A 25844-nucleotide genomic window follows, 5' to 3' on the forward strand; every position below is an offset into this window, starting at 1 on the left:
CGTCTGAAGAGCCAGCAGACATCCAGTCCCTGCACGATAAGGAGCCGCGTTTCACAGATGTCCTTCAGGCATTATTTTCATCTTTGGCCCAGTAGGCTTTTTCTAAGTTTTTCTAGAATTGTATCATGTACTATGAGACCACGAAAATAGCATGGAAGTCAGAAAGTGATCGAGGTTTAATGAATGGATAAATTCAACAAATATTTGTTGGGTGCTTTCCGGATGTCCCATACAGTTCTAGTCAGTGCACTGAAAATACATCCACGAACAAGAGTCGATTCCAGCCCTGGAGGAACTTATATTCTGGTGTGGGGGGGGATGGAATGGGGGGAAGATAGAGAAACAAGAATACATATAAATATATAACATAAATTCAGGCAGTGATGTGTTATTAAAATAGTAATAATAGTAATAAAGCAGAGGAAGAGGTTAGAGAGTGACAATTTTCGATGAGGGTGTCAGGGTCGTTATTTCTGAGTAACATTTGAATTGAGACCTGAAGAAAACGATGGAATGGCCTATGAGCCAGTTCTAGACGGGGGAAAGACTCCACTAGGATGGATGGGCGTGAGCTTGGTGTGTTTGTGAAATAGCCATGTGGCCAGTGGGACTGAGCAGAGAGCGTGAGTTGGGTAGAGTGAGGAGAGGGGTTTGGATCCCAACTCCTACGTACCACTAAGTAGCTGCAGAACTTTTCTCAACATATTCAATCTCTAGGAACCACAGATTCCTTGTAGTTACTAAGATTTTTTTTTTTTTTTTTTGGTCGCAAGTAATAGTACCCGACTTGGAGCTAGACTGAACTGAGAAAGAGAATTTATAATAAGTATACAAAATGTCTCTCCCAGAAAGTGAGGGCAGGAAAAAATCGGGGCCTCAGAAAGATTTAGAACCAGGAACTGGGACTAACAAAACACTAACACTACCCACGAAACAAGACTTTTACTGTCACTAGTCTTCATTTCTCTGTTCTTGCCAGCTTTCTCCTCTCTCTATAGTCCAGCTTTATCTGCTCCCTCTCCACATGCACCCCACAGCCCCTGGGTTTACCCCCAAATGCCAGCTGTCCCCATGTCCAGCCCCTGTTCCTGTCCTACACCAGCGCTGACACAGGGCTCATAACCACTCCAGAAACAGCCTGCTTTTTTGAAAACACGAGACTCATCCGATTTTACTGAGGAGTTCGTAGGAAGGATAGAGGAGAGGTTACCCTGCACATTGCCTGGCTTATTTTCAAATCCCTCGTCTGCTCCCAAATCTTCCCAGCAGCAGCTACTTAAGGGGTTTTTCTCTTTTTGTCCCTACCCCAAACACATCATCCGGTTTGCTCCGAGTTTCCCATTGTCAACCCCACGTCACCCGCAGCCAAGCTTCTCCATCTCTCAGCCCTTTTGTAAGTAGGGACATGAACTTTCTCCCATCTTCTCTCAGCACCACCTATCCCACCGTGGCAGTCAGCAAACAAAGATTCTCTAGATACCAGATCCCATTCTCCGAGAGGGTTCAGTATTTTCTTACAATCCAGCCACCTGTGTCTCTGAATCTGGACTCCACCTTTCTGCAAGAGAAAATCTGATTGGTGCGCCTCGTGTCACATGCTCACACTCTGGTTCAATAAGAGCTAGCCAGAGAAGACGTTGCCTCTGTGAAAAGGGGAATTTGACAGGACAATTCCTAGAGCACGCTGGTGCCTCTTATATTCCTCACATACAACATCGAGACAATAATACATTCATCTCAGGGTTGTTGATCCAGCTAAACAAAATAACGTGTAAAAGGGGCATTCCCAGGTAGCATGCACTCAGTAAATGTTACTTTCCTTCTTTTCTCAAGAAACAAACCGACAATCAATCTTCAAAAAGACTCTCCCTTGATTTTCCGAAATAATCCCACCTTCAATATGCTGCCCAGTTCTAGTCCATGCGTAGAAACTGTTTATCTGAAAAATATAGTCACTGTAGGTATATTTAACAAATACAAAAAAACAAAAACGAAAAAAAAGATGAAGTAAAAGTATTTAGATTTCGTTCTATCTCTTATGTCTGCTCCCCTCCCTCTAGGTCAATTTTGGTGTTGTCTGGTGGGATTGTTCCCTTGCACCTCTGCTCTTCCTCCAAGGTCCTAAACAATGGATTAGAGGTAATCTACTGGGAAAACTAGAGAAGCAAGAATGGGAATTGGCTTTGAAAAAAGAGAGACTAAACTGGGTTTTAGGGCGAGAGGCTTTGGGGCAGATTTTTGAGAAGAGGAGGGGATGCAGAGGACTAGAGAAAGAACATATGGAGAGCTGTCGCCATAGGCTGTGCATTGGATCCCCTCTAATGATATTTGAAGGATGTCAGTACGACTAGAATTACTTCTAATTACTCTTGACTGCTGCAATAGTCTGCAATTCCCTATTCAGACAGCCACGTGGGTGTCTGGGCTTTATTTTGTCTACATATAGATCTATATGTAGATTCCCCACCCCCACCCCCAGGAAATTACTGTATTTAGGGGATGAGAAGCTTAAATATTTAAATTAAGGAGGCATGGAATGATTGGAACATAAGATAAGACAGTATACAGCAATGTATGGAACTCAGTTTGAGCACAGATTTAAGCTATATCTAGGGTGATGGAGGCGATCACGATTCACAAAATTTCCAACCAATGGCTGTTTTCTGGGCATGAAAGATATTTAAAAAAATTATGGAGAGTCCTTTGACATTTTGACAAATAATCCATTCTGTAGGAAAAGCAAGTTTCCTCAAGGGAGTTTCTAAATTATAATTTTGCTTTTCCACTGTGCAAACAAGAGTCTTTATTGATGTAGCATTCAGGATAAGAATGCCTTCCAGATCACTGATGCACCCTTTCACGAACCATCTTTGATGAAAAATTAAACAGAGACTAAAAGACTTCCTGCTTCATAGCTAATGAGCAGACAGGAACACATTTAGAAAACTGGAATCAAATTGAAAATTTGCATCTAAACTCCTCTAAAATAAAATAACATACACTTTTCAAAATTTTGATGATGAAAGTAATGTGTACGATGCAGTACTATGTAGAAAAGAATGAGGTAAGTCTAGACATACTGACCTGCAAATGTTATTTATTATTTAATGTTTTGTTTTTTAAAAAAGCATTTTACAGAACAATATGTTAAAACGATACAGGGTGACAAAGACAAAAACCTTGGGAGGGCAAGCAGGCATCAAAAAATGTTTTTAAAGGGCCAAAATTTTTTTTAAAAAGCGATACATGTATACACACACACACATACACAAAAAGCAAAAAACAAAATGTGAAGAGCTGGGTATATGACAATAGCTTCCAAGCTGTTTATGTTGTAAAAAAAAGTCCTGCTTGTGTAGCTATGCAACTTTTTAAATCATTGTGTGGGCCAAACAAAACACCATATTGGGAGTATCCAGTTCCGCTAAGGTTGTTTGTAAGCCATAATTAAAAAAAACACACACAAAAAAACCCAACTCTGTATATGCATATTTCCTTACATATGTATGCATGTTTGTAAATGCAAAGTGAAATACCTGGAAAGATTCATATATAAACATTTATTGGTGTTTTCCCTTGAGAAGCCAAACTTGATGAAGAAGGATTGGGAGAATATGTTAAAAGGGAATTTTTTGTGTTTTACTTTAAATTTCTCTATTGTTTAACTTTTACAATGGGGATGTAACCATGTATTAATGACTCATTATGCTTTATAAAAATTAAAAAATAACTCATAAAGGTAGTGGAAAGTTTGGAAAAGAATAAAAATTATAGATAAAAAATCATCCGTAATTTCATAAACTCAGATACAACTATTGATCATTGTTTTGTAGTCTGCTCAGGCTGCTTTAACAAAATGCCATAGTCTGGTTGACTTAAACAACAAGCAGTTATTTCTCATAGTTCTAGAGACCAGGAGGTCCAAAATCGGGATGTCAGCCTGGTCCAGTTCTGGTGAAGTCTCTCTTCCTGGCTTGTCAATGGCTGACTTCTTACTGTATCCCCACAAAGTAGAGACCAAGAGAGCTCTTCCTCTTCTTACGAGATAACTAAACGCATCATGAAAGCTCCACCCTTGTGACCTCATCTGAACCTAATTACCTCCCAAAGGTCCCACCTCCAAATACCATCACATTGGGGTTAGGGTTTTGACATGTGAACTGGGGGGCAGGGGCGGTAAAAGCAGAGGACAAACATTCAGCCCATAACAATCGTATTTTGATATATTTCTTTTCAGTTTTTTTCTGAATGTATTTAAAAGAGTTGACATTGTATTGTATGTACATAGTTTTATGTCCTGTCCTAAATTTTTTTCTTGTTTTTTTTTCAGTGGATTAGTACCTTAAAATAGATTCATGTAGGTGGAATTAATGGGTCAAAGAGCACAGACTTTTAAATATGTTTATACATTTATTGCTAATTTGCTTTCGAGGAGGGTTGAATCAATTTATAGTTCTGCCAACATACAGTATAGGAAAGTGTATATTTTACTGTACCCTTGCCAACATTGAGAATGACCAGTTTAGAAACCATTGTGTAAATTGGGTTTTCCATTACTTGCAGCCAAAAGCCTCCTGACTGACATATTCCTTGTAAATTGGAGTCAGTAATACTTCCTGCCTGTCCCATAGGGTTCCTATATGGAAGCACTTTGAAAGGTGTTTGAGGATACATTTTCCAAAGGTTGACGTACAGTACATGAGAGGTATGATGCATAGACCCTTAGGTAGCTGGATGCTTAAATATCCCCTTCTCGGAGTCCAAAAATTAGAAAAGAAATTAGTTCATGTATACTCCCTCTGGGCTTTAACACAGCTGCAGTTTTTGCTTTCCATACTGAAGTACAAAACCAGGTCTCACTCATGTATTTGTTGTAAATTGGAAAGTGGCTGTAGGAATTCAAGGGAAAAGTGGTCAAATAGAAAGGGCTTTAGTGAATGGAATATTAAAAACACAGTGATCAATATTGCAAGGGTTAATTACCTGCTGTGGCATTTCATTACCAGTATGTCATCTGTGTTTGATTATTTGTCTCAGTCCTGTAGGTGGTTGAGTTTCTAGCTCATTGTAGAACTGAGTGTTGGTTTCTAGCAAAACATTCTAAGACCCTCGTCATCTCTAAGGGATGCTACTTAGTGAATTTGCATAAGCCCTTAACACATAAACAAGTGACCATTTATTAAATCCCCGTTGATAATTACGATTACTATAGAACCCCTCTCCACCACCCCCGCCCTCCAAAAAAGTTGCAGGCACTTGAAAATCAGTCTACATTTTTTTCTGTTGTCTAAGCACGTTCCTCCCTTTTCCCTCTCTCCCTCCTTCCCTTCCTCCCTCCCTCCTTTTCTTTCTCCCTCTGTCCATCTATTCATTTAACAAATGTTTATTGAGCACTTACTATGTGCCAAGCTCTACATTTTGGTCCTGGGGATAAAATGGTTAGCAAAAACCTTGGCCTTCAATTATCTTGGAGTATGTAGGGGAGATAGATCTAATAATTATACAAGTAAATATAAAATTATAATTTTGGTAAAGTTCTAAAGGAAAACAATATAGTGCAATGAGACTATGTAACTTGACTGTGGGATTCAAGTCTACTTTGACTTCAAATTCCCTGCTCCTCTTACCAACCACCCTTTGCCTCCTGCAGAGTAGGCAGAATCCCATCCTAAAGATACTATTGCTAATCCTGCTTCTGGAATTTCCTTTTCTTCTTTGACATTGTCATATTTGCATCACAGTTGTCATTGCTGGGATGTAGCAGCACAGTATCAGGCTTCAGATTCAGAGAGCCCCGTTGCAAATGCTCACTTTGTCACTTTCTATCTCTGTGACATTGGGCAAGCCATTAGAGTTCTTGGAGTCTCAGTTTCTTCCACTGTAAAATGAAAATAATAGTACATGTCAAGCACATAGGACATAATACACATGCAATAATTAGCTATTATTCTTATTACGTACAACTGAGGATGTAATTTCTTTTAAATCTGGACTCCTAAAACCAGGAAAATCGGGTAGTTTGTCCAGCGTTAGAGCCATAACTGATATCTAAATTAGAAGTTTGTACCTTATGTTCATGAAATCTTTCTCAAGATAAGAAATAAGTGTTGTTGCTTTGAAGGCAGAAAGGCAATGGAAATATAAATCCACAAAAGAAAAAAACGGGACCTTTGGTGTTTGTATTTACAGAGACATCATTTTCTGTTAATGAAACCCATTTGAGTAAGAAGCTTCCAGCTAAAGCACTTTAGCTGTATGTTTTGGCAGCAGTAAAGGGTGTGGTGTTGGGACTCTAAATACCCTATGATTCTGGAAAGCTGGAGTTAGGGTTTTTGTTCCTGGAAAAGTGACGTTAGATTGTCCATTTACATCCAGTAAGACTATTATTCACTGATTGCAATGCATCACAACCCTATGGAGATATTTGGTTCTCAGTTCTATTACATTCTTAGCTCCTGGCTAACACTTGTCACTTCTCTCTCTCTTTTTTTTTTTTTACACCTTAGCTTTATCCAGATGAGCTAATTGTTGCCAATGAATATACATGATTCTGATCAGTTCTTAGGAAGGAGGCTGTGGGAGTACAAGTGACCTGTCCAACTGAATGATCAAGGGAGCCCTACACTCTTCACTCTGGAGGCTTGGAGGTACCTTGATGTAAGGAACAGTGTTTGGACTAGGTTCGAAGCCTGCTCTGCCGCTCACGAGCTGTGCAACTTAAGCTGGTCACCAACCTCTCTGAACTTCAACTTCTTTATCTTGGTTTCATGTGCCTAGGACCTAACAAGCACTTCTTAAGTGGTTTAGATATTACTATTATGCCATAGGTTTTATTCTCCCCATTTTTCATATGGGAACCCTGAGAGAGGTTCAGAAGGGTCGAGCTCAAGGCTATATGTTTAGTTGATGGTGCAACTCATGTTTAAACCAGGTTTCTCAACCTCAGCACTATTGATGTTTTGGGGCTGATAATTCTTCATTGGGGGTGCTGTCCTGTGCATTGTAGGATGTTTAGTACCATCCTGGGCTCTGCTCAGTCGATGTCAGTAGAACTCTCCCTACCCCAGTTGTGACAAGTAAACATATTGCCCAGTGTTCTCAGGGGACAAAAATGGTGCCTTGCCCCAGGTGGAGAACCCCTGATTTAAACCCAGGCCTTTCTGGCTCCAAAGCCCCTGGTCATTCCATGACATCATGTTGGCCCTTATAAATACCATATGATCCCTCATTTAAAAAAGAAATTTAAACAAGCTTTTTTTTTCTTTTTAAAAATATAACAACCCTATATTATTTCCAAAAGTTGATTTCAATCCACTTGTGAAGTCAGTACTTCTGGTTGTAAGTTCTCCTCTTTTGCTCTTTTAATCTATTAGTAGTTCCCACACTGACTTGTAGTCATTCCGCATCAAGTACCCACTGATGTCATGGTCCCCATTCCTCCATCATAATCCTCTACCTTCAGATGGCTTAACATTTTAGCTATCAAAAGTTTGTTTGGCTGTTGTTGTCTAGATTTGTCTTTCATTAACACAGAGTTCAACATCTTGAGTTAAAAGCATGGGTGTCCTACCAGCACTTCTCAATGCTCACTGTCCATCCAAATCACCCAAGGAGGTTTGATAAGTGATTCCCCCAGATCCACTATTGGGATTCTGATTCAGCCGTGGAGGGGAGGATGGCAGTTTTACAAACGACTCTGTTGATTCTAACAGATCAGTGTTGAGAAACCTTTCGGACGCAGCAGAGTTTATCTGCTGCTGGAGTAGCTAGTGCCTGTCAATCAGAATCATCAGGAGGATTTGTTCAAACACACAAACAAAAAGGATTTTTCTGGAGCAGAGAATAATAAATTCAGTAATTCTGGAGCTGAGCTCTGAACTCTTCCTTCTAACAAGTGACAGAGGTGATTCTGGTGTGATGCTCCCCAGACCACACTTGGAGAAACTCTGTCAGGAGTTCAGTTTGAGTCACATTGGGTTCTGCCACATGGAAGCCATGTAACCTGGAGTAAGAGGTGAACCTTCTCCACTTCAGTTTTGTCATTGGAAAAATGAGGATAACACAGAATTCACCTTGCGGTGTTTCTGTGAGATTAAAGGAGACATGGCACAGGTGGAAATCCATGGGAAGTGTTTGTGGCCGTCAGTATTATTTATTAATGGGATTAGAACCTTAAGCAATTTTGATTGTTATTTTTACTGAGCATTTTTTAAAGTTCAACCCAACAGTATAAACTATTTATAGATTTTGTTTTTGGGGGAGGGCGGGGTTCTTTGAAAAACAGGCATGACAAACTTGGTAGAATTCTCAGGAGTGCCTGCCAGCCCATTTTGTGTGCTGTGTGTGCATGGCTGCCTCTCCTACTGGAGTGTAAGCTTCCCCCAGCACTTTTCACCCCCGCAGCACTTAATCCCCTTCTCTGCCTTTTCAGAGTTCTGTGCACCTTTGTTGAATTGAATGACCGGTTCTATTAATGTGCTAGAGCTACTGTAACAAAGTACCACAAACACAGTGGCTTAAACAACAGAAATGTACTGCTCACAGTTCTGCAGGCTACAAGTCGGAATCAATGTGTCAGCGGGGTTGGTTCCCGCTGAGGGCTGCGACGAAGAATCTGTCCTATGTCTTTCTCCTTGCTCCTGGCGGTGTGCTGGCAATTGCTGGCGTACCCTGGGCTTGTAGAAGCATCGCTGTAATCTCTGCCTTTGTTTTCACACAGTGTTCTCCCGGTGTGTGTGTCAGTGTCCACATTTCCCCCTTCTGTAAGGACACCAGTTGTACTGGATTAGGGCCCATTCTAATGACCTCACTTTATCTATCTTCCAAAAAGTTCCCTTTCTAAGGTACTGGGGGTTAGGATTTCAACATATACATTTTCAGGGACATGATTCAACCCATAGCAATGGTTCACTCAGTTGGGTATTGAATGCACCCTGCAAAACCAAGATATGATTGATTTTTCACAGCAGAATGAAGTACATTCCATTCTTGCCACTCTCAACCTACAGCCTGAGCAACACAAATCCACCATCACGGTGGAGAAAATAAATTAAGGCCACACCACGCTAAAGGAAAGTCTCTACGTGAGGGCCAGTGATTACCCTCTCCCCAAACCATGGAGTGGCCGGGGCCAAGTCTCACCACAAAACTGTGGGATGTCTCAACATATTTTCTGACAATATGGAGTCTTCATGTCTCCAATATGAACAATGTTTGAAAATGTGATTTCTCTCTCCGTTAGCAAAGGCAACGATGGACTTACTTGCTTGCTTATTATTAAAATAAGGGCAAGTGCTTAAAAACACACAACCACTACTTGGGTTTACATTTCATGATGACTGATGACACTGATGGGGGAAGAGAACTGACAGGATGAATGTGAAGATAACATATGACATTGAATGGTAAGGCTCTTTTTTAAAAACATAGTGACTATATGGACTCATTCTTAGTTGATTTGACCAAAGCCTCACTGACGGATCCCGGGTATTTTTGAGCAGCCCCGGAAGGATTTCCACCTTGGCTCCCTCAATCTAACTACGTATTTCCCAGCATAACACTGCTTCATTTCAAGTCATCTGGGTCCTAGCATGCATGTATAAAGAGGTCAAGACAGTAAAGAGATCCTTGAAAATGCACGTGCTCCGCCCACTCTCGAGAAGCTAAGAATGAAGTACATTATTTTAAGGAGGTCAGTGGGTAAGGCAAGCCTCACTTTGAGTGTAGAGATGTGCCAAAAAGAGTTAATGGCAGGATTAGTACTACACCTTAGAAAGGCTTACTTTCAAGGCTGAGCCTTGGCTGGCACCTGGGAACTTACATGTAAGGAGAGGAGTTCCCACAGTTCCTTAACTGCCCGGAGTGGCTAATGGTGCCCAAAGTGTTTGTGCGCAACTACGGTCTATGCTGAACAGCTGCCTTTCTTCTGGGAGTCTGGAGTTCCATCCAGTACATGCAAGGGCAGAGAAGTGCCTATGGGACCAGCCCTAATAGAAACCCTGAACACTTAGCCTCCCTGGGTGGCAGCCCTTCGCCTGTGTTGTCACAACATGTTGTCACAACACTGGCTCCTGCAGAAATGAAGTGTGTCCCATCCTGTGTGACTTCATGGGGAGAAGCTTCCTCTACACTTCCCCCCATGTGCCTTTTCTCCTTGCTGGTTTGCTTTGTATTCTTCAGCTGGAATAACTCATAGCCACGAGTATGACAGTGTGTTGGGTCCCATGCATCCTCCAAGGGAATCCTCCAGCACGGAGGTGATTGTGGGGTCCTTGACACAGAAGCGCCGCTGGCAGCAGAAATGAAAGCCTCTCTGAACTAAATGCTTACAGAAATGTGATGCTTGACGTCACTGGAACTTTAACATTATTCCAGTGATTGCACTCCAGTTGGGATTACTGCAGAAAGTAATTTCCTATATAATAAAAAATAATTTTCTGGGTTAGAAGGCAATCAAACAAGTGGAAGACCCTTTTTAACTTTTATAGAAGAGTCTCCTAAGAAAACCGTGAGAGAGCCGGAAGCAGGGACCTACCTACGAGCTGACATGAAAAAAAATGTTTTTCTCCTAAAAGATGAAGTGACACCTAATCTCAGACCTGAAAATTCACATTACTTGGAATAACTTACTTGGAATAACTTACTTGGGATAACTCAAATAACTTACCTGGAAAATTCAAATTACTTTTGAAGGTTTAGACCAAGCCCTTCTGTAATGGAGTGATGGGTACTGCAGAAATATATACAAATGTTGTTATCTGAAGCTTGAAGGCAGTCTCTGGAGAAAACTTTAGAAGGATACCATTTTAGAAAACAACAAAAAGCACTTTAAGAAAGGAAAACAAAAATGAATAATGAGTATGCACGAAGCTGCGGATGGCTGTCCTCAGGGAATTACTTGCTGAATCTTTGATCTCTAATTTGTCGTTCTCGGGTTCCTTAGAAATGAGTCTCTCACCCAAGGTGTTGCAGAAGTTGGAACTCAGAGCCAAGCCCTGGAATTTCTCAGTGCACGTTATCAGTTGGATCATTCTCAGAGTGCTCAGGACAGACCCAGGAGCCAAAGGGTCCCGTGTCAGATATGCTAATGAGAGGTCCACGTGCTTCCCATTTCCCCTGCACAGAACCTGGCAGCTCCAGGCATCAAGGGTCCAAGTGTGGGAATGACAGACAACTCCAGAATGATCCTCTGGCTTTTGTGTAGCTCATTTGCTTTCCCTAAAGAATGACCCGGAGAGGTGACTGCAGGCTACCTTCACCAGGAGAGGAGGTCCAGCGGTAAAAAACAGAAACACATGGCTACTGTGTGCCTTTGGTACACACAACACAGCCTGAGGAAGCAGGGATACAGCCCGAGGAAGCAGGGACACAGCCCGAGGAAGCAGGGAAGGGGACAGAGGAACCATTCTCGGCCTTCAAGTCATGTACAATTTTAAAAGTGTATACAAGGAATTTACCCAGAAGTGTAAAGTGTATATTGAAAGATTAGTTACCGAATAATCCCAACGTCCTAGAATCCAGGAAAAAAAAAAAACTTAAAAATTAAACACAGAAAGTCTCTGTATAATCAAAAAGGATGTCACAGAGTCCATATGCTTTTCTCATAGCACTGCTACTTTGGTCCTTGCCTAGAGTACATTTATTCTTACTTGATACAAAGATATATGTATATATATATATGTGTAAATATACATGTCTTCAGCTTCCATGAAAACTCCTCTCAACAGACATCAGTGCCTTCCTTGGGAAAATACTGTTCTTTCTTTTATGAATTGTTTTTCTAGCCAGCAATTTTTAAGTGTTGACTTCTCTTTCCCTCTCCCCTGACTTTTAAAACACTAAATAATTTATTGAAGTGAAAGTCACATCACATAAAATTCACCATTTTAAAGTGAGCAATTCAGTGTCATTTAGAATATTCATAGTATTGTATAACCACCACCTCTACCTAGTTCCAAAACATTTCCACTATTCCAGAGTAAACCCCCACACTTTATTAAGCAGTTTTTCCCTCTGACAACCACAAATCTGCATTCTGTCTGTATGGATTTACCTAGTCTGGACATTTCATATAAATGGAATCATACAATGTGGTCTTCTGTGACTGGCTTCTTTCACTTTGCATAAGGTTTCTTCAAGGTTCATCCATGTTGTAGCATATTATCAGTACTTCCATTTTATGGTTAAGTAATATTCTATGGTATAGATATTCCAGTTTGTTTATCCTTTCATCAGTTGAAGAACATTTGGGTTGTTTCCGCTTTGGGGCTCTTTTGAGTATTGCTGCTAGGAAAAATTGTGTGTTCCCTGACTTTTGCCAACTCAGTTTCTCATCTTTGCAATGGCAAGGATAATGATGCATGCCTACCTCATAGGATTGTTGAGATTAAATGAGGATTAAGCATTTAGAATAGTGCCTGGAATATGGCCAAAGTTCAATAAATCCTTGTTATTACTGTTTTATTATATTTTTAATACATGAGAACTCAAAAAGCATCGAGAGTCAGTTTCCGTCAGGACAGATAACTTTATACATCTCGATAATTCTTGAGGTCATCGTTGTATCACTTCAATAGTTAATGTAAGAAATAGTGACCCTAACTCATACGTGGAAGGTCAACAGTGAAACTATGATCAGTATTTTCTGGGGAAGAAGGTAAGGATGAGCATGACCCCACATTGATGGATTTCCATCAAAACTTTGCATTAGGTACGGCAAGTAGCAGGGCCTTACAGGGACCTGCAATGCAATATCTTTTTAAAACTAAGGCGCTATGAGTTTGCAGATAAGTCAGATAATAAGGCCCGTTAGTGCTACTTCTCAAGCAGTAGAATTGTGTGATGAAAATTATAGATGAAGAAGAACAAGACGGCACTTCTTTTTTTCTTTTTCTGTGACAGCACTTCTGAGCCCAGTACATTTGCGTGGAAGATCAGAATGGATACTTGTACAGGGGTTGAGGTGGTATCCCTGAGAGGTGATTGGGCGAATGAAGCAGCAGCAGCATACCTGGGAGGCACGGGTATGAAGACAATGATAGTAAGTGGGAGGAGATTGGCAAGAAAAGGAAGATTCGCAAGTAATGCTGTGAGCTCTGGTAAAAGGAAGGGTGGTGATGCCATGAATGGTGATTGCAGAGCTGGAAGGGGAGCTGCTCTGAGTTAGGGCATTGTGGGGAGCCAAGGTTTCTTGTAACTCTGGGCCTTGCAGACTGGCTCGGTTTATGATTAACCTGCTTTTGCTCCTAAGGCATTGTCTTTGCCTGCGCCTGGAGGGTGCTTACAAGCTGCTGAGATATGGGATAGGAGTGGCCGGTTCCCGGACACAGAGGACTGATGATTATCAGGATAATTGGTGGGCTTTGTCATGAAATAATGACTTTGGGGAAGTTTCAGTGATTTTGTAGTTTCTATGTAGAAGTTAAAAATTTACTCTCAATGAGGTAATGCACACTCGTGATTGTTAAGCTGCACGTACACAGGTGGTATAAATTGGTGAAGGAAAGTAAACCCGGTGCTTCAGCATCACTGGAGACCAATCATCATTTGTGTGAGTGTCTTTTTTCATTCCCACTCCCCCATTCAGGTACTGATCGACTAGTGGCGGCTGGCACGCCACAGGGCATGAAGCACTTCTTTGACATATCGATGTCACGAGTGTCATGTGATTCACTTCTAGGTTCATACAGGTTTCTATTTGGGACATTCTTAGTTGCATTCTCAACATCCATTTCTTGTTTTTTTCCTTGCTGTATCAGTAGGAATGAGTTAGGATACACTACAGTAACAATTCCAACATTTCAGTGATGTAACAACACGTGTATTTCTCATTTGTGTGATGAGAGCATTTCAGGTTGAATGTGTCTGTCTTCCTGCATCTCCATCATTCTCACACTGGGAGCCAGGCACACAGAGCAGCCTCTGGCTGGAAGAGGCCCAAGAGGAAAGGACCAACCAGTGCAAGACGGGTATTGAAACCTTTGTATTCTTTCAAAATTCAGTCGTGGCTGTTATGGTACAAGTTTAATTGATGTCATACATATTTCTCAGGGTGTTTTAGTCTTCACAAAAATCATTGTAACGCATTCACAATATTCTGTTGATGATTATGAAGTAGCAATTAGGAAAACATATAGTATTAAATAAAAAACACACTTTAAGTTTGTATTTACTCAACAATTACAACTGCATGAAAAAATACTAGAAGGCAACAACGAATGATAATAATGGAAGCTAGGGCTCTTGGTGCTCTAGTATTGTTTGTAGGTAGGATTATAGCCGATTTTATTCCCTTTCTTTAACTTCTATTACTGTTTTAAATGTTTTTTCAAAGACAGTTGAGATTCAACATTGTATTTGTCTCAAGTGTACCACACAGTGGTTAGACATTTACTTCTATTACTTTTGTTATAAAGTAGTTCCTGCCAGAAATAATGATGGAAAGCAAACACTGGAACCTCGTTCTTTCAGAATCAGACTTTCTTCTTCTTTTGTCCTCTTTTACACAGGACAAATCACACTGACTTTGAGGAAAAACATGGACTCTAGGTATTGATATGCCATATTTCAAGTACATATTCTTCACAGACAAGGTTATTTTTGGTTCCAGGAATTCAGTTCTCTATATTAACAGTCTATAAAAGCCAGCCGGAGACAGTTTGAGTCTCTGCCCTGAAGCGCTAATTTCATCTGAGTGTGACCCTCCAAGTTGCTGTGAATTGATAGGAAATTGTGTGTGAGTGATAAGGATCAGGGCACTTTCTTTTGATGAAAGCCACATGATACAAGTCCTACCAACACCATGGAGACATGAAGAGGTTAACGCAAAGGTGGAAAACCCAGTTGGAGAAAAGGTAAAACTATACACGCATTAAGGATTCCTAGTTTTCATTTCTATAAATAGGGGACGGCGTGTCGGAGTGGGGCTGGGTTAGAGTGGAAGCAGCTACACCAAGCCTTCCTCTGAAGTCCCTTTTGATATGGTTTGGGAGACCTGATGTAGGCATTCTAAGGAGTAGGGAAATATATTAAAGGGTAAAATAAAACTCAGTTAACTTATGACCCTGGCAAAATGGTAACTTAAGGACACAGCATCTTTCTGATGCCCAGTTGCTGTAAGAGCCTCTGTATGACCTGAGAGATGGAGCAGTCTGTCTACTGAGGCCGCGGTGGGTACCTACACCCTCCCTCCCCACCCCCACTACCATCATGAAAGATTATTTCTTTGGGATTCCCTTTGTTTATTGAACAAATAGTTAAAGGCCTACTAACTGCAAGGTATTGAAGCAAACATTGGGAGGTTAAAACCATACGTGGTCCTCATCTTGTGGAAGCTATGATCCAGTTAGGAGACAGAAATTGATCAGAAAAATAAATATAATCACAACGGTGATAGGTCCTACCAACACACACACACACACACACACACACACACTTCAGTTCTAATGAGCATAAGATAGAACAATTTGATCTAATCATGAAAGTCAAGGGAGACTTACCTGGTGACAGAATGACACGTAAAGGATGAGTTGGCGTTAATTACATGTAGAGAAGGGAGCAGCAAATTTTAGGCAGAAGTACATTCCAAAGAAGCACATGTCCCATGTCAGGAAGAAACAAAGTCCTAGAAACAGATCAGTGTGGAAAAAAGGGGTGAAAGGGAGGGGGACATGGCACAAGATGAAGTTGGTAGACACCAGACCTCATGGGACCTTGAAAACCATGTAAGTCGTTTTGCTTTTATCCTAAGAGCAACGGGAAGCTATGGAAGGGTTTTAAGATTAGATTTGGGTTTTAAAAAATCACTCTGGCTGCAGAGTGGACAATGGCTTACAGGCGAGTAGGAGTGGTTTCCTGGGAATTGAACTGCTGCAGTTGTCCAGGCAAGAAATGATGGTGCCTTGAACGTCAGTATTGTTGCTGAGAGAGACTGAGATGGGAATTTAGGCGGATTGGAGAAGGACTAAGCCTCCTGGGTTACTCTATAAAAACTGAAACACACCAAAGAGGATAGAACATACAAAGCCTTTATCTGCCAACATAGTACTTGTTGGATATTTGAAGGAAAAGATGGTGGATGTTGTGACTTGTTCCAGCCCAAGTTCCTTCCAGTATGCTTTACTGCAGAGGTTGGAGAGCCTTTCTTTCATTTTCTAGCCTTCTTTGCAGCTAGATTTGCAGATGTGATTTGGACTGTCCCAATCAGTTGCAATTCATGCAAGGCATGAATTCGGAAATGAGGTAATAAAGGAGAAGCGGGATTTAAGGCATGCATTTTACTGTGTGGCTTGTAGTGAGAGGGCGTGGTTCTAACAGTTCTGCTAAGTCTTTCTGGTTTGACAGACAGCCTCTTGATAGTGGCAGGAGTGGCAGTAATCTTGGTAGCCTAGTTTGGCAGTGCCTGGCACAGAAATGCTAAATACATGTGGACTGTTATTATATACTCAGCATTTACCCTGAATAATACTATAGGATGTCCATGTGCTATGGGGAGTACCTAAAAGATAATGGAACGCTCAGCCTGAGTTCTGAGGTAGTTCAGTCCTGACGGTTTCACGGTTTAATGTATACGCCATTGGTGTCCCTTCACCCATTACGTTCCTTTTTATAACTGGCCTATATTCGTTCCTACAGTATAACATGCTAAACAGCTGATTCTTTCAAAAGCTTGGGAGAAAGCTAGCCTGTTGTCACTAAAGGTGAGTAATCTTCCTCTAGAACCTCCCAGACATTTTAAACATCCGATGAAAAATGACTATTAGAGTTAGAATATACTGTGACTTTTAGTTGCACTGATAGTAGCCACTTAAAGTACGCAGGCGCTGTGTCTAAACCAGGAACCCTAACAATGTTGCAACTTCCTCTACAAGGATAACTTGGTAATAAATAAGAAGTTCGGATCAAAAAGTTGAAAATGTCAACAAAGACATGCCGGAAGTGACTCTCTGCTCCTAATTCTCAAAATAATTTCTCCGTTCTCTGAACCATTTTTGGTACCTCTCTTAGGACATTTTCCATTTTTGAGCTTGTATTGTAGTTATTTATGTCCATGTCTGATGTGCCCAATATATGAAACTCTAAAAACATTGAGGGCAGGGACACCCACGGATCCATCTTTGGATCTCTTAAAGGGCCTGCTAAGAATGGTCCCTTACACAAAGGAGACAGTCAGTCTGTATTTGATGAAGGAATTGGTGAATTCTTGTGCAGTCCTGAGCGATGAGGACTAACACCTTTGAAAGAATGCTTACAAGGTGTTCCTGTGCAGGTAAATACCTTGATTCATTTTCCAGATAGAAGTGAAGGAGAAAGAAGATGAGGAGTGTATAGGATGGGGAGGGTTGCCTCATTGCTTCAGACAAGTGTTTTCTCCTCCTCTCATTGGTGGTGGGAGTGGCAGAAATAGGGGACACTTTAAGAAGGTAGGAGACCCAGCCTCTAACGACGCATAGGCTGGATGATTCTAGTCAGGATGCTAGAACTATCTCCTCCTCCCTCATAAAAGGGATTGACGAGGTGAAGAACTATAGTTCCTTCTCATCACATTTGTCTTGTAGTCACCATTCCATAAGATGGAAGCTTTAATCTTATGATAATTTAAGACCTTACTCTTAAAATGGCTTCAAGTTCATTTATCCCCAGCACAGTAATTCAGCAGCATCCCACATGCTGATCCTGTCAGTAGTAGCGTTCTAAAGCCCTGTGTTGAGAAGGATTCTGAGTCCCCATTTGGGTTCAGTGGGAAAGACAGTGCTGACTTAAAAGTTATATCTGGCATGAGGCTCAGAGGAGAGTAGCAGCAAATAAGCCGAAATATGTCATCCCTGACCTAGTCCAATGCCTTCCCTTCACAGGAAGAAAATGAGAACAGAAGCTCACTATATGCCTTAAGCTTATAAGCTTACTATATGCCAGGCACTGATCAAATTGCTTTTCCATGCACAATTTTATTTAATCCTAAGCCAGTCTTAAGAAGTTAGCATTATTACGACTCTCATTTTGCAGATGAGATTTAGGGCAGCATAATTTGCCATTCTGGAAATCTTTATCTTTATGTGCTTCCGTATACTGCGTCCAAATCTGTTGGCACTTCCTCTGTGTTAGGCTAATGGTACTTAGCCAGGAGTGATTTTGCCCTCTAGAAAACATCTGGCAATGTCTGGAGACGTTTGCTTGTAGGGAGGATAGGATGTTCCTTGCATCTGTAGGTAGAGGCCAGAAATTCTGCTGACTGCATGGCACATAACTGGACAACAAAGTATTTGGCCCAAAATGTCAACAGTGCTGAGACTAAGAACTCTGAGTAAAGCTATGTGAAAGTCGTTTCACACTGATGATGAAACTCTTCGTGTAGCCTAGTATGTACAATTACTGTCTCCATGTTACAGATACCGAAAGGTGCTCTCCGAATCAGGAAGTGGTCAGCACAAGGCAGGCACCCAGGCAGTCTGATTCTAGAGACCGCTGGAGACACCCCTCCAGGGAACTCCATTCTCATCAGCTTCCTTTACTATCAAAACATGTAAACTCTTAACACCTGCTTACCTAGTAAGAATTTCAGAAGCTGAGAATATTTATCCAATTGTGAACAACTCCCACCGTGATGGGTGCGTCTCCTAAGATGAAAAGAGTTTGTTCAACAGTTTAATGAGGACCTTTAGAAGTTTTTACTATAGAACCATTGATCTCGTTGGAGTAGACATGCAGATCCTTGCTTTAAAATAAAACTTGGAGGAAAAAACTAATTTTAGGACATTAGCAAGTTTTTTCAAGAATAATTAGCTCTGCGTGGTATTCAACTTTAATTTTTTTTCCCTTTTGTTTTTAGGAGCTGGTAAGCCTGGAAGCTTATTTAGGAGTCGAAGAGGAAATGAAACTATAAAAAGACAGTACGAGTTCTCTTTTTTTCTGGGAGGAAAGGTACAATATGAATATGAATAACTCATCCTGTCCATTTAACTGCCTCAAGGACAAATAGAAATATATATGTACACACACACACACACACACACACACACACACACTTGGTTAATTGGAAGAAACTGAAGAAGCCAAGAACAAAATGCTAGTTTCAACAATAAAGCTGTATGCAAATAACAATAAATGCCAATGAGACAGGGTGAGGGTGGGAGGTAGAGAGAGGAAGAGAGAGAAAAGAGCTTGAGGAAAGAGAGGGAGGCAAGATCCAGCTCCTCTCTCTGAGAGAAATTACTGAAAAATGCAAGTAGGGTGGGAAAACGACGTCTGAGACGCTGAGGCAATCCGTGCTGGGCGTGGGCAAGGTGCCTCCTGGAATTCGGAATGAATGATCGCGACGCCTGCCAGATACGTCCATCCACCTGGCGTTGGTCGGGTGCGGGGGAGGGGGGAATGAGTAAAGAACCTGAGTCATTTGATTTTAAATCTCCAATAAGGTTCTCCGACTGCGAACGCGGGCAGCCTGACAGTGGGTTCGCTCTCCAGCTTGTGGGGATCCTGTCTTTACAGTGTTCGCTGCCTGCTAGGTCCCAAAAAGTCCCAGACATTCCCGGACCGGGATGGTCCCAGGAAAGGAGAACCAAGCGTGGTAAATGAGATGCGAATAGCATGGCTCTGGCAACAGCCTCAGAATCCTTAGGGTGGGTTAGTTGGGAAACTGGAAATGCGTCGAGCGCCGCACGTGGCGGGTGGCACTGGGATTTCACATTCTGGAGCCCCCACTCTGTGCCACGCACCGAGCCTGGAGAGCCACACGCATTGTCCAATTCCCTGAGGCACATTAGATGGATCTTCAGGGAGGTTAAATACCGTGCATTTGCCGTTCCATTTGGCTGGAACGCTCTTCCCCAGACCCGGGAGTGACAGCTCCTTTTCCGGTTTCAGGAATCTGCGCAAAAGCCACCTCTGCCGAGAGGCTCTCAGGGCATTCGCAGCTCCCGATCACACACATCGCCGATTTTGAAAGCTCTGCTTGGCAATTACTTCAGTGCTCGTAGTTCATCAGCATTTTCTCGTTTGCTTATATTTGTATATGTTCTACTTTCTTTCTGGTCTGTCTCCCCACTAAAATGTAAGCTCCATTATGCAGGAACCTGGTGTGCCATCGTCAGGTGCATGCCCACAACTGCTCTGGGAGCGCACAGTAGGCTCTCAATAAGTGTCAATGCCTTTCCCACCCCTTCATTTGCAGCCCCCGACACATTTGCAGTCTCCAAACTGACCCCCGGTGATCAATTGCTTGCATTCGTGCTAGGATCAAAGGAGGCCGGGGGGCTAACGGGCAGTCAAGTCAAGTGGACTTCATCGTTTTTCAAGGAGCTCCTGCATTTTAACCACGAAGCTGTCCCGCCCGCCCCGCCCCGCCCCGCACATAAACTGCATAGAACAACCACTCTCCTCTCAGGTTTTCTCCTGGATCCACAGCCCGAATCTGCATCACTGCCTCTGGGTGGCAGGGTTAGTCTCGGGCTGGGATCCCACGCCGAGTCTGTCCTTCGTCATCCCGTGCCTGCAATCCTCCTTACGTATTTTCTCAGCTCACTATTCTTTTGCCTCCGTCTGACTTTGTCAAAAGGTCGAGTCCTCTTTGCCCGTTCGACCACGTGTGTCCCCTGGAACCTTCTCCCTAAACCAGCCCTTACCGCGCCGCCGCCCTCACTTTCTCCTTCCTTTCCTGGCCCGGAAACGCCACTCGACAAACATTTATTGAGCTCGCTGGGCTACCGAGAGCCCCTTTCTAGACCCAGCCGCAGCTCTCGCCTCCCTCCGCCCTGCCCACCTGTCGGGAACTGGGGGTCCCAACTCTCCTGACTACGTCATGGAATCCGCCCGCTTCTTCCAACTGCATCGCCCCACCTCTTTCCCCGGGACCGACTCCTGATTGGTGGGAGTGTGGGTCACTCTGCCATCCCACATGTGGCCCGCCCCTATGGCGGGCTCAGGCTCCGCCTCCTCGCTTACCCACTCCTGTTAATCGCCCCGCGGCGAGTGCCGAGAAGTTCTGGGCAAAGTCCTGGGACCTGGACGCGAGATCGCAGCGCCCACGAGCGGAGCCGGGCAAAGGGACCCTAGCGCAAGGCGGTCAGTGCGCGGCTCCGGCTGTGGTCCCTCTGTTCGTCCGCGAGAGGCCAGTCTCCTGCGGCTGTGCGGGAACTGTCAGCCAAGCATTGCGGGAGGACAGAGAAGCCAGGTTTGCCTCCTGCGGGCTCTGGGACGAACCTTGGAGCCGGGCACCGGGAACTCGGCGGCGTCGGGCGCGCAGGTAAGCACCGGGAAGCCGGCCAGAACGGTGTGGTGGGGACCCCGCGGCGGCGCGGGCTCGGAAGGGCTGCGATTTCGGGGAGCGCCAGCAGTCTCCGCAGGACCGGAGTCAGCTTTCTGTCGCCCGGGAAAGCACCGGCCGGTGGAGCAGCCCCGAGCCAGGGAGATTTTCCTCGGTGCCGGCGCCAGCCTCCCTGGAGGTGGGGTTTGAGTGCTGCTCAGCCAGTGGCTCTGTCTTTAGAGGGACGCTTTGGGAGGGATTCACCGCGAGAAGGAGCGGAGCCCCGGGGCCTGGATCGGGGCACAGGAGGATGCAGCGCAGAGGGCTTGTCCTGGGCAGTCGGGAGGCGCGGCGTTGGGGCGGGAGGTACAGGAAACCTGTTTAATTGGGCTGAGCGCGAGGCTTTACCACATCCGCGGGATGGGGCGCGGCTGGGGGACCCTGATGACGCTGGCCTTGCAGGCACCCGGCTCGCCTGCCTCGCTCTCCCGGCCTGGTCCGCTTCCCCGTGTCCTCGCTGGAGGCTGAGGGCACTCTCCTCTTTGGGCTTCCTAGCGCCCTGGGCATTGTCGTAGATCGTCCCGATATTTCCTAAGCCGGGGTGCGCAACCCTCCTCTGGTTATGAAACTTGTCAGCCACCTTCTGCACACTAGTACGCTCTCTCCTCCGTCTCACATCTACCAGTCTCCTTAGTCGGGACTCTGAGCTAAGAGGACGTGAATTCGCTTTCGATGTATCTGGAAACTGTGTTGAGGTGTATCTGAGACCCGCCAGATGTTGCACAGACCCTCGGAGATTGAGTACTGGGATAGGGGCATTTAGAAATATTTTAAGCTGGAGATGCAAAAGAGATCCTTCCACGGACTGGTAAAAGTGTACGTCTGGCTTCTGATCACCCACACTCTACTCCCGAGCATCCTGCAAGGTGAGGTCCCCCTTCTGGCCAAAGGAGACCAGTCAGGCAGACTTGGGCTAAAATGCACCCAAGCTAAGTGAGGATTTCCTCCAACTTGCTAGCACATCATCCTGTTCGGTGTTCCTTACAGCACTCATCTCTTTTTGAAATTATCTCCTGGGGCTGTTTACTACCAGCCTTTCCCCACTAGAATGGAAGTTCCGGGAAAGCAGAGACCTTATGTCTTGTTAATCACTTCATCCCCAATGTCAAGGACAGTGCCTGGCACACAGTAGGTGCACAAAAAATATTTATGGAATGAATGATGAAAACTTCTCTGTAAAATATGAAGAGTGGTGATTTCATAGCTAGTTTTGATTTTCATGTTTGTTTGTTTGTTTTGCTATTGGTAAAATTAAATACCAATCAATAACTACTATTGATTGAACACCTCCTAAGGACCAGATATGTACTAGGAATTTTGTATAGATTATCTCATTAAACATTACAGTAGTCGTATAAGCTTGGTATTTCTAACCAGGTGGGAAATTGAGGCTTCAGCAGGTTAACCAATTTTTCCAGGATTATCCTGGCAGAACTAAAATTCTAGTTCGCTTTCTTTCTCTTGTGTTAGGCCGTTTCCAAGAAATTGGAATGTGGGTTTTCACAATTACAGCCAATAGACATTTAGCTTTATAACAAAAGCTATTGCTTAGCCAAAAGAAGATTTATTTGTTTTTTTCTCATTCAGGTATAGTTTCAACAGTAGTTAATAGTTATCTTACAGGCCAGAAACTACCAGGCTGCCATAAGCCGTAGTATTATCTCATTTAATCTTTACCATCATGGGCAGTGTTGTGATGTTATGTCCATTTCAGATAAAGAAACTGCAGCCTAGTTTCAGGAACTTGCCCAGCGTGGGTAGTAAATTACTGAGCTAGATTTTGTTAACAGTCTTAATCTTTAATTTAGATTTAGATTCTTAATCTAAATCTTTAGCTCCTTCCACTATACAGAAATGTTTCCTGTTTCCGCTACTTAATTAGATGTTAACACAGTATCATAGAGTCTAATGATGCAATATATTAAAACCATCTAAGGCTGGGCTACAAACTTTCCACTGCCAATATCAAGTTTCTAGTTGTACTGCTTTTCTGAATTGTGGAGGCTCTTACTGCCATTGATTTTTGTAGTTGAGTTGATGGTTTTGTGGGCCTGGTAGTTGAGGGACTTTCAATATAGGAGGAAAGGAAATTCTCCTTTCACCTAAATTTAAATTTACTTTCACCTAAATCTAAAGAGAAATCCGATGGGTTTTACTCACTGTGGCAAATGACTTTGAACACGGTAATGCTTTATGCCTGTTAAGGAAAGTGCTGGAAAGGCAGCAATCTCAACTCCCGTATGTGGAATGGAGATTGAGAAATCACTACTAACTCCAAAAGCTCCTACAATCTCTTAGTAACATGACATTTCAACTCTGTACTCTTGTAGTGAAACTGAGGGCAAGGAGAAGTTAGATAAGAGTGTCATGGTTACCTCCTGAAGGGCTCATGGCAAAATAGGGGCTGGGAAGGAATTAGAGACCTCTTTTTTTTTTTTTTTTTTTTTTTTTTTACTTCCAGTCTAGTTTTAGGGATTAGTATAATGTTTTCCCCTGCACGAGGGTCTGGGAAATCCAGTTTTATTTACACTGTGCCTCTCAGCAGTACTATATTTTCTTAATTGTTAATTCCATTTCAGGAGTGCTCCAGGGAGGGCTGGAGAGCCCTCCAACCTAGAGTGGCCACAGGAGTGATGGAAGTAAGGAAGGAAGATGGAAGCTATTAAGTTGAAAATGCCTTCCATGCATAGTTTAAGGTCCCCTGTGAATTCCTTTCCTGTCTGCATCTTATTTGTCAGCATTTCAGCCCTCTGGAAACTTCCTCCTTGACTTCCCAGTCACTAGTGTTCAGACCACACTCACCCAAACCCTGGTCTCTCTCCTCGTCAGTGTCTTTCACGTCCATCTCTTCCCATTGCCCTTGCACCATTGTGTGAATGGACTGGACTTTATCCAGTTACCTCTTCTTTTAAATAACAGCTTTATTGAGATATAATTCACATTTCATACAATTCACCCATTTAAAGTACACAATTCAATGGTTTTTAGTATATTCACAGTGTGCAAGCATTACCATAATTTTAGAACATTTCATAACGCCCCCCAAAAATCCACACCCATTAGCAGTACCCCCCTCACCCCACAACCACTAATCTACTTTATGTCTGTATGGATTTGCGTTTTCTGGACATTTTATGTAAATAGGATCATGCAATATGTGGTCTTTCACTTCGCATGTTGTATTCAAGGTTCTTTCCTGTTGTAGCATAAATCAGTACTTCATTCCTTTTTATTACCTAATAAATACCACCCCATTGTACGTATATACCACGTTTTATTTATCCATTTGCCAGTTGATGGAACTGGTGTTTTTTAAAGCTTCCTCCAGTGGTCCTAAGGTGCAGTCAGGAACTAAACATAAACAGGAAGTTCCTTTGAGTCTTGCTCTTCATTGTATCATGGGCTAGAGCAGTGCCTGGCACAAGACAGACGTTAAATAAACATCTGAATGAAAAAAACATTTTACTGAAAGTATAACTCTCGTTATGTTGGTGACATGAAAAATATTGTCACTAAAAAGAGGTCCTCATGGTTGCTTGTTTAGATTTGAGCAAATCAACTGTTAAAAAAGTTATGAGATAACCATGGAAATTTGAGCATAGATGAAATGCTACGATTTTTAGGATTTGCTTCAAAATAATCTGGGGGTGGGAGGGAGCATTGAGTAAACAAGGCTGTCCGTGAGTTAATGATTCCTGAAGCTGGGTGATGAGTTCATGGGTTTTAATACTATTCTCTATAGTATCTGCTGTCCAGTGGCGCCGCCATTGGCTGGCTGCATGTGGCTATTGAGCACTAGAAATGTGGCTAATCCTTACTGAGACGTACTGTAAGTGTGAAATACACACTGAGTTTTGCAAAGTTAGTATAAAGAAATGAAAAATTATCTCAATTTTTTAAATCATATATGTGTTGAAAGGAATATATTTTCCATATATTATGATAATATATAATTAAAAATAATTTCCCCTATTTCCCTTTTCTCTTTTTAATTGGTTACTTAAAAAATTAAAATTACCTCTATGGCCCATGTTACATCACTGTCAGAAAGTGCTGCTATATACTTTTGTATATGCTGGAAATTTTTCATAAGAAAACCAGTGACATCTTAATTTTTTAAAACCTGTGGAGTGAAATATTTTTTATGAAGGATTCCTCTTATATGAAAAGATTGGGAACTATTGATTTGTTCAAAGATGTTTCTTTGTAGAAGCTTATAGCAGGCAGGCTGTGGCGCTTCCAATATCATTCCTGGGCTTACTTCATCTGTGAACATTTATAACTTCTTTTATAATAAATGGAATAGCAGTATGAGCAATTAGAAGAATTTCTCCTTTAGTTGTTAATCTGATTCTTTTGTAGTTGATGACATATTTTCTTCATCTTGGAAAAATATAGGAAATGCAGTGTTTATACCCCGAAATTGAATTTTTCCTTGGACTTGCTTTACGATTAAGTTCGCAAACTTGCTGCAACGCTGTTGCTAACCTTTTTTTTGATCTCAGAGGGATTATTCATTATGAATTTGTACCAACTGGACAAACAG

At 42.5% G+C, this 25844-nt stretch overlaps 1 protein-coding gene across 2 annotated transcripts in view; it reads left to right on the forward strand.

Moving 5' to 3' along the window:
* Window positions 1-20371: 20371 nt before the first annotated feature.
* The window catches only part of OSBPL3 (oxysterol binding protein like 3), a 161275-nt gene continuing 155802 nt past the window's right edge, over window positions 20372-25844 (forward strand). For both annotated transcript variants that reach the window (XM_033088448.1, XM_033088445.1), the window contains exon 1: window positions 20372-21238. The gene's annotated coding sequence lies outside the window, so the exon portion shown is untranslated. The remainder of the gene's footprint in view (window positions 21239-25844) is intronic.

The sequence above is a fragment of the Rhinolophus ferrumequinum genome, chromosome 20, assembly GCF_004115265.2.
Source record: "Rhinolophus ferrumequinum isolate MPI-CBG mRhiFer1 chromosome 20, mRhiFer1_v1.p, whole genome shotgun sequence".
In the NCBI taxonomy this organism is placed as follows: domain Eukaryota; kingdom Metazoa; phylum Chordata; class Mammalia; order Chiroptera; family Rhinolophidae; genus Rhinolophus; species Rhinolophus ferrumequinum.